Here is a 14,234-nt window from a genome sequence, read left to right as displayed (position 1 = left end):
GCTAAATCTGGATCAGCTTCATAAACTTCCTCCTCAATATTTTCTAGAGTTTCTCCTTCTAATTCTTCTACGAATAATGATCGGTTGGGGCATTGTGCAGCAAAGTGACCGTAACCATGGCACTTGAAGCAATGAGATCGAGAACTACTTCCTTTTGATAACTCTCCTATAGCTCCTTTTCCTTTATCTTCTTTTCTCCCAATAGGATTTGTAAGTGGAGGTCTGTTACTAGAAGTTTGATTAATATTAGGTCTCGATCTAGAAGGGGTTACTCGGTTGGGTTCAGGACGACGGGGAGTCGAATATCTAGAAAATCTTTCAAAATCTAAGGCAAGTTGATAAGCTTGTTCCAACGTGGTTACCTCTCGCAGAAAGAGCTCACGCTGAATATCCTCTCGTAATCCAGCTCTAAATCGAGATAAGGTAACAACTCTATCTTCGGCTACTCCACATCTCATGAGGTATTCATCAAATCTCGTGATATACTCGGTGACTGATCTATTCCCTTGAGTAAGCCTCTGCCATTGATCTAAAAGTCTTTGTTGGTAAGAGGTGGGGAGGTACTTCTCTCTGAGTTTTTCTTTCATCTCATCCCAGGTTTCTATCGGATCTTGTCTTCTCTGATTGAGAAGACGCTCTACACTTTCCCAATAAAGTCGGGCTTGCCTCATCAATTTCATCCTAGCAAATCTAACTCTCCTTGCTTCAGACATTTCATACCATCCAAAATAGTGGTCCATACCTGATTTTCAATCTAGGTACTCTCTTGGATCTAGACAACCATCAAAACTTGGGGCTTCGACTTTCACATTCCTAAGAATATGCTCATCTTGATCGAACTGGTTATGGTGCGGACGTGCCCCTATAGGTTGATCAAGTTCTAGATTCCTACCTCTTTGTCCTATAGGTAGTCGGAGAGACTCAGGTTCAAGTTGTTTCTGCCTAGCTTCTTCTAATACCACTATTCTCTCATCCATGGCTTTCATAAAATTTTTCATGTCATCAAACTTTTCAGTCAGAGCATTAATGATGGCTGCTATATTGGGATCCATATTGGTGTTGGGTGGGGAAGTAGGATGTTGGTACCAGGTACCTGATCTAGTGGTCATGCAACTCTAAGATGCAGAAATAATGTGCAATAAAATTAAAATGCTTGAAAGTAAAGTACGAAATTTAGAGTGCGAAAATTTAACTTGCGAAAATTTAAATTGCTGAATTTAAACTAAAGCCCTAATCAACCTGCTCTGATACCAAATTGATGCGGGACAATCCTAAAAAGAAAATCAATCCTAATAATCAAGCTCTCTTCTGTTCATCAACAACAAATCACGTCCGGCCAGGGGCTCATTATTCTCAGGACAGACAGTATAGTTGCCTATACTCTGCTCAGGAGGCGTGATTGATTGATACGAGACTAAAGCGAGATCAATCTAAATGATACAGACGAATGCCATTCGAGAGATCAGTAAACAATTAGTAATAGAAAATTTCATAAACAGATAGCAGAAATTAAACATGCTCACGAGTAAATGCAAAAAAAGAAATAAGAATGGAACGAGAGAAAATAAAATATTAAACCCGTGAGAAAATCCAAAAAGATGATAAGAATTCAGATCGTGGTAGTTAAGAAACTACTCTGATTAGGGCTCTTAATCTTTTAACCAAACAGATCCATCGATAAAGAACTAGGTCTTTACCAACATCGGATAAAAAAAAAAAAAAAAAATCAAAGATCAACTGTTAAGGAACGAAGGTCCTTGACAGCATATGATCTGTAGAATAAGAAATCACTCATTCTCTCAGCACGGCAGATGAAAATTCTGGATGAGACAGATCTTCTCTTGACGGAATAGGCTTGCGTGGGTAGTTGGTGGAGTCGATCAGAGTCGCAGAAACACTGAATCTTAAGTAGAAGGAATAGGATAGAAAGTAGGCCTCACACCCTCCCCTTGTGGGGCGATTTTGGGTCTCACACCCTCTCCCTCTCGGAGCGATTGACACAAGTATTTGTGGAGTTTGTAAAATCATTCATTGTTTTCTTTCATGAAAGATACAAGGATTTATATAGGACTCTAAGGGTCCTATTTGTTTAGGAATCTCTTATTTTTACAAGGAAGAAATCAACCCTCCACAAAAAAGTAAAGCATTATAATCTACCATAGGAAAGAAATCAGCCTTCAACAAAATAAGTAAGTAGCCAAGAACTCTTAAGAAATTCTAAGGAAGAAATGGAATTTCATGTGGGTGCTTGATGCTTGACACAACTTGGCATGAGCACGGCATATGCTGGCATGCATATTCTTCTCTTGGCATGTGGAGAGTGGTGGCTCCAAAGGTGACGTGGACAAATCCAAGTATGGCCCTATGGACCCAAAGCCAAATGCATTAAAATTTATTGACTAAAAATAAATAACTGAAGTAGAATCAATTTAATGAGGCTTCTTCGATCCAAATCGAACTTAAATTATGTTGCCGATTTTTGATGGCTCTGGTGTCCGCACCAACTTGTACCCGGAAAATAAGTAGACTAGCTTGGGATAGCTAGTATCGGAGTTTCCGATGTTTTGTATTCGGGTTGAATACAAGTATAGTGGATTGAAATTCCCAAGTAGGAGCTTGGGGAGTGGATGTAGGTGCAAGGTTGGCACCGAACCACTATAAATCCTTGTGTTTGTGGTGTGCTTTCTTGTTTCTCTTTATTTCTTTATTATATCCTTGCATTCTTGCTTTAGGTAATTAATCTTGAATTAAAGTCTTTGTTCTCATTCATCATAAGTAATTAATTTAAGCCTAAAATTTTTAGAAACCCAATTCACCCCCCCTCTTGGGTTGCATAGCTGGGCAACACATCCATTATCAGTAATTATAACTTAAGGCAAACTAAAATGGCAGATAGTTGACTTTCACACAAAATTCCTCATTTTTCTCAGTGATTTATGCTAAGAGTTTAGCCTCCAGCCATTTAGTGAAATAATCAATCGCTACCATCAAAAAAAATTTTTGTCCTGTGGCTATTGGAAAAGGTCACAGAATATCTATTTCCTACATAATAAAAGGCTGTGGTGCTGCGATAGAAATGAGCTCAGATGCGGACTGATGTTGAATATTGACATACCTTTGACATTGATCACATTTATTGACAAAATCGATAGAATCTTTTGAATGGTAGACCAATAATAATCTTATCTGATTATTTTATAAGCCAAAGATCTGCTCCCCAAGTAATTACTGCAGATTTCTTCATGAACTTCTCAAAGAGCATAATCAGCTTTCAACGATCTTAGACATCGAAGCAATAGAGAAGAATATAATCTTTTGTATAGTTGGTTGTCTAAAATGACATATCATGGGGCCTGTCTTTTAATTCTTCTTGCTTTAACTGGATCATCTGGTAAAATTTTTTCAGCAATATATTTTATCAGTGGATCAATCCAGCTTGGCTCATGTTCAATTTGGACAATAGGCAAGGCCTCAATACTGGATTTTTCAAGAATATCAATAAAAATATTTGAATTAAATTTGGAGAAATCCGATGTGGCCAAATGAGATAAAGCATCAACTCAGATATTTTTTGATCTGGATATGTATATGACTCTAGGTCTTTGAAGATTTTTGACAATTCTTTCATATTATATAAATATTGAGACATAGTGAAATCTTTAGCTTTAAATTGACCTCATATCTATCCAACGACAAGCTAAGAATCAGTAAAAATTTTGAGCTTTTTAACATTGAGCTCTCTAGCCATCTCAAGTTCTACGATCAATGCTTCATTTTCTGCTTTATTATTTGAAGTATCAAATTTGAATCTCAGAGCACGTTCAGTGACAACACTTTCTGAACTTGCCAAAATTAGACTAGCTCCACTTCCTTTCAAAATAAAGGCTCCATCAATGTGCAATACCCAATAAGAGTCCATATTAACATTTTTCAAGCCCTCCAAAATTGATTCTTCATCAGAAATATAGCATTCAACAATAAAATCTGCTAACACTTGAGCTTTCAACGAAGACTAAGGTCGATAATAGATGTCAAATTCACTTAATTTAATGGCCCACTTAGCTATCTAACCTAAAGTATTAAGCTGCTGTAAAACTAACTTCAGAGATTGGTCGGTCAAAATTATAACAGAATGAATTGAAAATAAAGTCGGAGTCGTTTTGTCGATGTGATAAGAGCATAGATCATTTTCTCAATTTTAGAATATCGAGTTTCAGCATCTCTAAGCAGTTTGCTTGTGTAATAAATTAGTTTTTGTATTCCTGCATCACTTCAGATCAAAATTGAACTAACAGCGTTAGCTAAAATAGATAAATACATGAGTAATTCCTCACCTTCTATTGACTTTGATAATAATGGAGCAAATCCAAGATATTTCTTGAGGTCATCGAAGGTAGCTCAACATTCATCTAACCAGGTGAAGTCTTTAATCTATCTTAGAATTTTAAAAAAAGAGAGATATTTTTCAGTTGATCTAAAAATAAATCGACTGAGAGAAGCTACTCGTCCAGTGAGTTGTTGAACTTCTTTGATGAAACTTGGACGCTTCATTTCGAGTGGAGTTCAAATCTTTTCAGGATTGGTTTTAATTCCTCTTTGAGTTACAAAAAAATTCAAAAAATTTTTCAAAGTCACTTTGAAAGTATATTTGTTTGGGCTGAGCTTTTTTTGATACTTGTGAAGTTCACCAAAAGCTTCTTTTAAGTCGATAATGTGCTGATCTTCTTCAATGCTTTTTACCAACATATCATCAATATAGACCTCCATATTGCGATCAATTTATTGCTTGAAGATCTTGCTCACCAGATATTGGTATATGGCACCTATACTTTTAAGATCAAAGGGCATCATTTTATAACAATACAAAACTCTTTCAGTGACAAAGACTATATTTTCTTTATCCTCAGACATCATTCTGATTTGATATAGCCAGAAAAAGTATCAATAAAACTCAGCAATTTGGGTCCCAAAGTTGCATCAATAAGCTGATCAATTCTTAAAAGAGAAAAATTATCTTTTAAACAAGTTTTATTGAAGTCGGTGTAGTTAATACAAATCCTCTACTTTTCATTGACTTTCTTAACCATGACAATATTTACGATCCACTTTGGATACTATGCTTCTCTAATAAATTTAGTCTTCAATAATATATCAACTTCCTTATCTATTGCTTTCCACCTTTCTGGAGCAAAGCTTTTTTTTTTTTGCTGTACTGGCTTATATTTTGGATCAACATTAAGCTTATGTACAATAACATCGGCTAAAATTTCAGACTTATTAGAGACTGATCAAGCAAAGACATCGACATTTATCCAAAAAAAGATAGCAGTTTCTCTCTTAAGTCAGGTTCCAATAAAGACCCAATCTGAACTAATTTTTTTATCATCACCCAAAAAAACAATAACAAGCTTCTCGACTGGTTCTCCTCGATTTTTTCCAACATCAGCTCTATTTTTCTGATCGAATATTTCAATTGGTAAAGCTTTCATAGGTCTCTTCATCTTTGTAGCTATCAAGAAGTATTGTTTAGCAAGCATCTGATCTCCTCGCATTTCTCTGACTCCTTACTTTGTTAGAACTTGGACTAACAAGTGATAAGTGAAGACTACAGCTTTAAGGACATTGAGTCCAGATCGATCAAAAATTGCATTGTAAGCTGATGGCACTTTAACGATCAAAAAAGTAAGTCTTACAGTTGACTGATAGGGTTCTACATCTATAATGACTGGCAAAGTGATATTCCCTTCCATAGCTACTGAATTTTCAGAAAAATTGATTAAGGGTATATTGACCTGCTTTATCTGACCTGCTAAATTTATTTTTTGGAATGCATCATAGAACAATACATCAGTAGAGCTTTCATTATCAACTAATATTCTTTTTACATCATATTTTGCTACTGTCATAGAAACTACAATAACATCATTATGAGAAGTTTGAACTCTTTTGACATCATCATCAGAAAATGAAATAGTATTATATATGTGCTGACGTTTTGGAGAGCTCCTAGTTACTTTGGCTGCCTTCTCAATTTTCTTAAGGCCTGAGATTATGTTGATAACTCTAGCAATGGGTCTATTAAGATCATTCTCGCTGTCTGGTTTATGTCGCTGATCGGTAGATTGATTGATCCGATCTCGAACATACTTACTAAGTTGACCTCGACGTATCAATGCCTCAATTTCATCTTTCAATTGTCGGCACTCCTTGGTGTCATGGCCGTGATCTCGATAGTAACTATAGTACTTTCTTTTATCTCTTTTTGCTGGTGGGGCTCTCATAAAATTAGGTCGGTGAAGATACTCTTGATCCCCGATCTACATCAATATCTGAGCTCAAGGGGCTGACAAGTGTAGGAATCAAATTGATAAAGTGGACTTTCGAACCTTAGATTTTTTTGAGATCGATTACAAATATTTTGTTAATTTCTGTGTTCTTTTCGAGGCTGCTTTTTCTTACTTTTTTCTTTTTTTATCTGACGGAGTATGCTTTCTTCTTCTTTAGCCTAAGCATACTTTCGTATCTGGATGAGCATTTGCTCATAGTTATCCAGATAGTTTCTATTAAGGAAAAAGATCAGATGATTGCTTCTGAGTCTCTGCTTAAGAGTTATCCTCACAATAGACTCATTAAAATTTTTGACTTTCAGTATGGCAGCATTGAAGCGTGCCGCATAGTCCTGTAGAAATTCACCTTCTTGCTGCTTCACAATAAAAAGACTGTTAGTATTTTTTACATGAACTCTATTATTATCAAAATAGGTGACAAACAGTCTAGCTAACTATTCAAAGAAAGAAATAGATCCTGGCTGAAGGCCAGAGAACTAGATTTTTGTAGATTTTTTGAGAGTGATTGGAAAGGTGATATAGAGTAAGACATCAGACGTCCCTTGCAATCTCATAATGGCTCTAAAACCTTTCAAGTGATCCAAAGGATCAGTGAAGCGGATCAGTGAAGCCGTCGAATGACTCCACAGCAGGCATTTTGAATCGAAGAAGAATCGGTTCATCAAGAATCTACTGAGAAAAAAGAGATTGTAAGCCAAAATCTCTTCCACCTTGTGAGCTTCTGATCTGAATTTTCAGTAGTTTCTTTTCAAGATCTTGGATCTTTTGCCCAAGATCTTCTTCTATACCCATCTTCCTATTTGGAATAGATGATTCTATCTCCCAGGACTGATCCGAGAGATCCAGAGCATGATTATGAGGAGGATCTTAGGGAGCCAGCTGCTAAAAATTAATGATGTGATTGAACTACTTAGGGGATTGCTTCTCATTGCTGCTCAGTGATATGCTGGAGCTATTGTACCACTGCAATAAGGGGCTAAACCTGCTAGATCAAGAGACTAAACTACTATGGATCAATAATAACTGATGGTTGGATGACTTCTTGAGCATCTCTAGAAGAAGATGAGGAAGGTAGAGAATGATTCGGTACTTTTTTGTTCATCATTTTTCATCAAAAATTTTCAAAAATCCTTCCTCTAGTACCAATCTATTGCTACAAGGCTCCAGAAGACAGATGTTGAGATCGGTAATGAACCGAGCTGGAGGGTTGAGGGCTAAGCTAAGCCGATGTAGACTACGAACGAACCTACAAAAGAAGTCCTAAAACTATAAGGTACCCTCCGATTTAAGACCCTCCAATGCTTAAGTCAGCTGGGACTGTGAGACCAGATAGTAGAAATGGAAAGGTAGAAAGCAAGAAGTATGAGTTTGAAAGTGGAATAAAGTAGAAAAAACTCTGATTTTCTTCAGTGAAAAATTTAATAAAATTTTATTTCTGTGAGTTCAGACTTACCTCTCAGAGAGTATCTTGTCCCCCTTATATAGAGAAAGTTCGCTTAGGCCTTAAAAAAAGTTTGTTAGACCATTAGAGATCTGTTAGGTCATTGAAGATCTGTTAGGCCGTTAGGGATCTATTAGGCCGTTAGAGATCTGTTAGACCGTTAGAGATTTGTTAGGTCGTTAGGTTGTTATAATAGAATGGCCGACTATGTAGAGATCATGGGATGGTTGCCAACATGATAATGAACTAGAATATAGCTAGAAGACAGTTATTGCTGAGCTGAATGATAGCTATCGGATAACCGTCTATATCTCTAGTGGCACATCAGTAATAGATCGATGTGGCATAGCTGATATCGATGACTATCTGAATTAGGGATTATGCTTTTAGTGTTAATAATTATATCGATTGAGTACCGAAGTAAGGTGACGAAGATCGGATACAAATTGAGATGAGCGTTCTACCTATCGATAGTTCTGGATTAGGCCAACCAATAGATAGTACTGAAGAGATAGATCGGTCATAAGCCTATGTAACCATGAAAAAATTATTAACTCTGATAATAATCTGCTGCCACGTGTCCAGATGATGATAAGGTCAGATAATATACACAAACAGATCTTTCATCCAAAAACTATAAATTAGAGCTTATTCCTGATAAATCTTTCCCAGCTTTTGAAGAAGCAAAAAACTTTTTCAAGACTTTTACCAAATATCTCCTAATCATCCAAAAGGACTCCTAGCCCTCCAAAAACGTTTTCAACTTTTGGAGCAGCCAAAAGGTAATTTAGAATTTTTATTAGATATCTCATGATCACTCAAAAGAGTTTCTGACTATCTACGAAATGTGTTTTGATCTTGCAAAAATAATATTAAACAAGATCTTAGTCTAATATTTTGACCATATTTATTCTCACCATCTCCACAATATGATTCACTTCATATATCATTGGATTGAATGATCTGGCTGTGCTAGGTACTATTCCTCCAATCTATAACACGGGATTTAGTTCAAAGTGACAAAAAATGTAGTATCATATCTAGTCTAGTTCATAATATTGAAAATCATTACGTATCCAACTAGGACTCTGTTTTTTATATGTCCTATTTGAAATAAGACTTTATATTTTAGTATTACTCTATTTAATTATTTTTTTCTATAAATTATTAGTATTTGTGTCCTAGTAGGGCTTTGGTTTGTGAGTCAAAATAGGAGTCAAACTCCTATCCACATGGTGGTCTATTTAAAAGAATCTTTGGTATCTCCTTTGTATGCAAAACCATATGAAAAATCGTAGAGAATGGTAAAAAAAAGAGAGAGAAGATTATTTATGTATATCAAGACTCCTTTGTGAGGCACCTTTGTGAGGTTTTGATATTCATTCTTCTCTGAATAAATTTTTTTTTTTCTTAAATTTTATTCTTCCATAATTATTTTTTTCATTATTTTTTGTTAATATTTTTTGTTTAGTATTTATTTTGGATCTTAGACCGGCATGATCGATCTACTACATGTAGCATGAAGTTCTATATAGTATCAGAGTGAAGATTTTGATATTTGTGGCTTTACACGATATTAAAGCCATAGGCTTGGAGATTATTGATTCGTGCATTAGTAACTTGACGTGATTGAAGAGCTTCCACTAATTCGTTGTGTAGTGGTGCAAACGTATGGGCCCTTATTTGGTGATTCAAGAGTTGAATCATGATTGTTGAAATTGCTAAGATCAAAATACTGAACAACACCAATTATGTGTTCTAGAAGACCTGCATCAAATCTTATTTGGTTGGAAAAGACTTATGGGAGGTCGTGGATGGTACAAAAATGGTGAGCCATTAGAAACTCCAAACACTGCAAAAGTGAGAAACATATGGGAGACCAAAGCCACAAACATTGTTCTTATTCTTCTAATGAATGTGGATGAAGATACTTACTAGCATATTCAAGGCATAGAGGAGCCAAAAAAGATATGAGATGTTCTTACTGCTCTCTACTCAAAGATCAATGAGACTAGGCTTTAATTTTTGACAAATAAGATTGGTGCTCTCAAATAAAGTAATCTTATAATCTCTGAATATTTTTTTAAAGAAAAAAAATTATTTAATGAGCTTGATGTGCTTGATCCAAATTCTCGTTATGATGAAAATAAACGACATAGACTGTTAGTTCGTAATTTGAATAAAGAGCAAAGTGCTTAAATGCTAACTATTTCTGGATGAGCTCAACAACCTATATTAGCAGAGTTGGAAAACATACTTGTTAATCAAGAAGCAAATAATACTCAGATGAATGATTTGACAATATCCCCTTAGAAAGAAAAAAATTTATTTTCTGATAATAAAAATTATAAATTCAAGAGAATTGTTATAGGTGTGAAAAATTTAGCCATAAAATTCAAGTTTGCAGGATGAAGCTCAAACAGTCTAATGTTGCATCCTCTATATCAGAACATAGGGAAGAGAAAGAAAATGGTAGTTGGGCTCTTACTACTACTATTATTGATTCTAATCTTGATTGTCAGCATGCATATATTTCTACTTCTTCTCATGTGTTAGATATTGATTTTGCTCATGATTGGATTATTGATTCTGAATGTTCTAATTATCTGATTGGTCATACAGAGATATTTGATTCTTTGTGTGATTGTATTGCTTCTGATGCTATTGCTACTGTCAATGATTCACTTCATCCAGTTAAAAGTGTTGGTGATTTATCTCTCATATCATCTACTGGATCAAGTGCTGAAAACTCAGAGCATGATAAGATTAATCAGTTTGAAGATCAATCAAGTCTAGAAGATAATTTTAAGCGGGAGAAGTTTGATCAAGTTTGAAAAAGATTATGATTGAAGAATTCACTAATTTTGAGATTACTCAGAAAAAATTGAAGGATGTTACAATTGATTCAGTTATGAAAATATCTATTAAGAAATCAAACCATGCAAACGAGTTTTATATAGAAGCTATCTAAGATTTGGATATTTTTTTATGAAGATTTAGTCATTTATGAAGATGAAAAGCTGATTAAATTTTAAGTAGCTTCAGAGATCAAGAAACAAGAAAAAATCAGCATCGACAAAGCCAAAGATTGCAGCACATGCCACGAATGGCACCGAAAAGGCATCGCTGACTAGCAGGCCGTGGAAGCTTATGTGGATGAGGTCTTGGGAGGCTGCAATCACGTCAACAAGGCCAATGTGAAGGGTAGTGTGGCTTTCTTCAATACCCTCTTGCCCAATTAGTTTGGAACAAAAAAATGGCACCTTGTTACTCTTGATTGTAGTTCCAACTAGGGATGGCAATCGGATCGGGTCGGATCATAAACGAATCAGATCATAAACGAATCGGGTCATAAACAAATCGGGTCAGAAAATCATCAACCCAAACCCGACTTATTTATTAAATAGATCAAAAATTCAAATCTGAACCCGATCTATTTATTAAACAGGTAACCCGATCTGATCCGTTTAATCTGTTTATTAAATAGGTCAAATTAGGTTAAATGGATTAAACAGGTTAAACAGATTAAACAGGTTGGGTTAAATGGGTCAGAAATAGGTTAAACAGGTTTTAATAAATGGATCTTAAATTGGTTAAACAGGTCAGGATAAATGGGTCAAAAATATATTAAACAGGTTAAACAGTTTAAATAGGTTATCTGACTCAACCCGACCTAGATATTAAATGGGTTAAACGAATTAAACGGATCAGATATCTAAAATTCAAATCTGACCCAATTATTAAACGGGTTAAATGGATCGATCCGTTTATGACCCAAATCCGTTTAGCCTAAATCCAAACATGTTTATGGCGGGTGGAACATGGGTCGAGTTGGTAGATCGGATCATATTTTGTCAGTCCTAATTTCAACATTAAACGGGTCACAAAAAATCTTCTTTTAAGATATTTTAATAAGGTTGATCTTGTTGAGCTAGTGTCATGTTGTCTAGAGGCTACTCGTGAAAATTTAGCTCTTGATGGGGATTTTTCAATCCACAAGGCTGCAAATTTTTATTACATGCCTCTTCAGGAATTCACTCCAGAAGTTGGTAGGTATAATGTGATATGGATCCAGTGGTATATAGGATAGCTTCCAGGTGATCGATGATTTTGTCTCATTTTTCAAGCGAGCAAAGGCTGGCCACAAACCTAATGGAGTTTCTGTCATCAAGAAAAATTTTACAAAGCATCATCATCTTTGACATATGCATCAAAAAGAACAAACCAGCCGAGGAATTATTGTCTGGGCCAATAAAAAAAATTTATTATTTAATTACTGATTTGACAAATTATTAGATATTGCTGTGACTACAGTGATGATGGCAATGGTTACCATGGCACTTCATAACATCGATAAATTCAATATTGTTGGTATGGATTTTGCAATAAGGAGAAGTGTTGAAAATCATTGCATGTCCAATGAAGACTATTTTTTGTATATCCTATTTGAAAGAAGACTTTATCTTTTAATATCACTTTATTTAACTATGTTTTTCTAAAAATTGTTAATATTTATGTCCTAGTAGATCTTTGATTTGTGAGCCAAGATACAAGTCAAACTCCTATCTACATGGTGGTTTATCTAAAGGAACCTTTGGTGTCTCCTTTGTATGCAGAACCATGTGGAAAACTAGAAAATAATAAAAAAAAGAGAGAGAAAATTATTTGTGCGTATGGAGACTCCTTCGTGAAACACCTTTACGAGGTTTTAATATTTATTCTTCTTTGAATTAATTATTTTTCTCTCCTAATTTTTATTCTTCTGCAATTATTTTTTTTTCATGATTCTCTCCAAATATTTTTTTGTTTGGTATTTGTTTTGGATCTTAGACTGATACGATTGATCTACTAAGTATAGCATATTGCTCTGCAGATAAAATACCAGAAAGTTCTACTTATAAGAAAACAACAGATGGATGGTGATCTCACTGATGTGAGCTAAATTATTATAAGAAACAAATGTCAGCAAGATTTGTGGCAACAAGCTTCTGATGATCCTATGCTGCCTCCTCACAGCTGGTTTTCTTCTTGCACAGAAAGAGGTTCCCAATATTTTCCAAACATATATGGTCACAGAACAGAGTCTAAACAAATTAAAGTCATCTATTCGACCGACACCTGCGACAACTTTCGTCGCCATTCAGAATCTTCCAACCACAACAAGGAGCCATGCATGGGTTAATGCTGGAGAATCCAACGGGATGGGCGGGGGAAGTGAAGGAGGGAGAGAGGGAGCCCCTTGAGCACCTCCTCCTTCCCCTCTGGCATTCCGTTTCCTCCCTCTCCCAGGCCATCCCACAGGACTAGTCCAAACTAGGACTAAATAATATTACATACTGATTTCCACACAAAAGGGAATGAGACGAGAACCATAAACATCGTGATACAGGTCAGCAATTTCTACAGCAGCATTACATTGTAATTTATCAGGTATTAAAATTTCATCAACCTTTTAATAAAAACTTGCATTTAAAAAGTATACACATTTCGTGAACTTGTTATAGCACAGATCCTGCAACACAGTGACACTGGTTAGAACGTATAAACTCACATTTATTAGCATGAATAGTTCCTGACGTAATGTGGGAAAGCTGTAACTTATACGCAAATATCTCATTGAGGTGATGGCCTGCATCAGATGGCTGGTCGGTGATGGATGGATGGTGAATCTTATCTGGGACGGGTGGATTGCTGATCTGCTGTGTAATCTGTAGCCAATCTTTATCAACACAGAGATAGACAAGTCAATACGGGTGTGAGACCTATTCCAAACCAGAGAAGGGAGTTGGAATGTGGGATTGGTGACTCATCTCTTTCGAGCTCCACTGGCTGCGAAGGTGCTGTCCCATGTGGTTCCTCTTCATAGTGGCCAGGATATGCCGGTTTGAGTTCAACTTATACCCAGAGAGTGGTGATCAAGTTATACAATCCATACAAAAGGGAGCCAGCCAAGATACTGGATGGAACTTGGATTTGGAGGCTTCGAGTACATCCAAGAGTTAGCCTGTTCTTATGGAAGGTCGCATCGAGCTGTATTCTGACCAGAGTAGCCCTAAGAGCCAAAGATATGGACCTTCTTTCTGGTTGTCCTTATTGTGAGTCTATCGATGAGATAGCGGACCACGTCTCGTTTCACTATCCGAGAGCTAACAGCTAGCTATGCTCTTTCTGACAGTTATTCATACAAACTCACCAGGTTAGTTTCTCCTTGAGGCATTACAGTGGAGCATGAAGGCTGAGTCATCCAAACTATAGGGCATCAGGGCTATTTATATTGCCTACCTTATTTGATTGGCTAAGAATAGTGGCATCTTTGAAACGACGTGGCAATTGGCAAGATTTATTCTAGAGAGGGCTCGGACCACTAAGATTGTTTATCTAGCGTTCATCAGACTGGCTTTGATGACTTTAGATATCTGGGACTCCCTACCCACTCATGTAATGGT

At 35.9% G+C, this 14,234-nt stretch overlaps 1 pseudogene; it reads left to right on the top strand.

Annotated features, from left to right (window-relative positions):
* Window positions 1-10,196: 10,196 nt before the first annotated feature.
* Window positions 10,197-11,990, top strand: LOC105060464 (alpha N-terminal protein methyltransferase 1-like; annotated as a pseudogene).
* The last annotated feature ends 2,244 nt before the right edge of the window (window positions 11,991-14,234 follow it).

Source organism: Elaeis guineensis, chromosome 7 (assembly GCF_000442705.2).
Source record: "Elaeis guineensis isolate ETL-2024a chromosome 7, EG11, whole genome shotgun sequence".
Taxonomy (NCBI): domain Eukaryota; kingdom Viridiplantae; phylum Streptophyta; class Magnoliopsida; order Arecales; family Arecaceae; genus Elaeis; species Elaeis guineensis.
The sequence above is the reverse complement of the archived record's forward strand: the minus strand, read 5'-3'. Positions and strand labels throughout refer to the sequence as shown.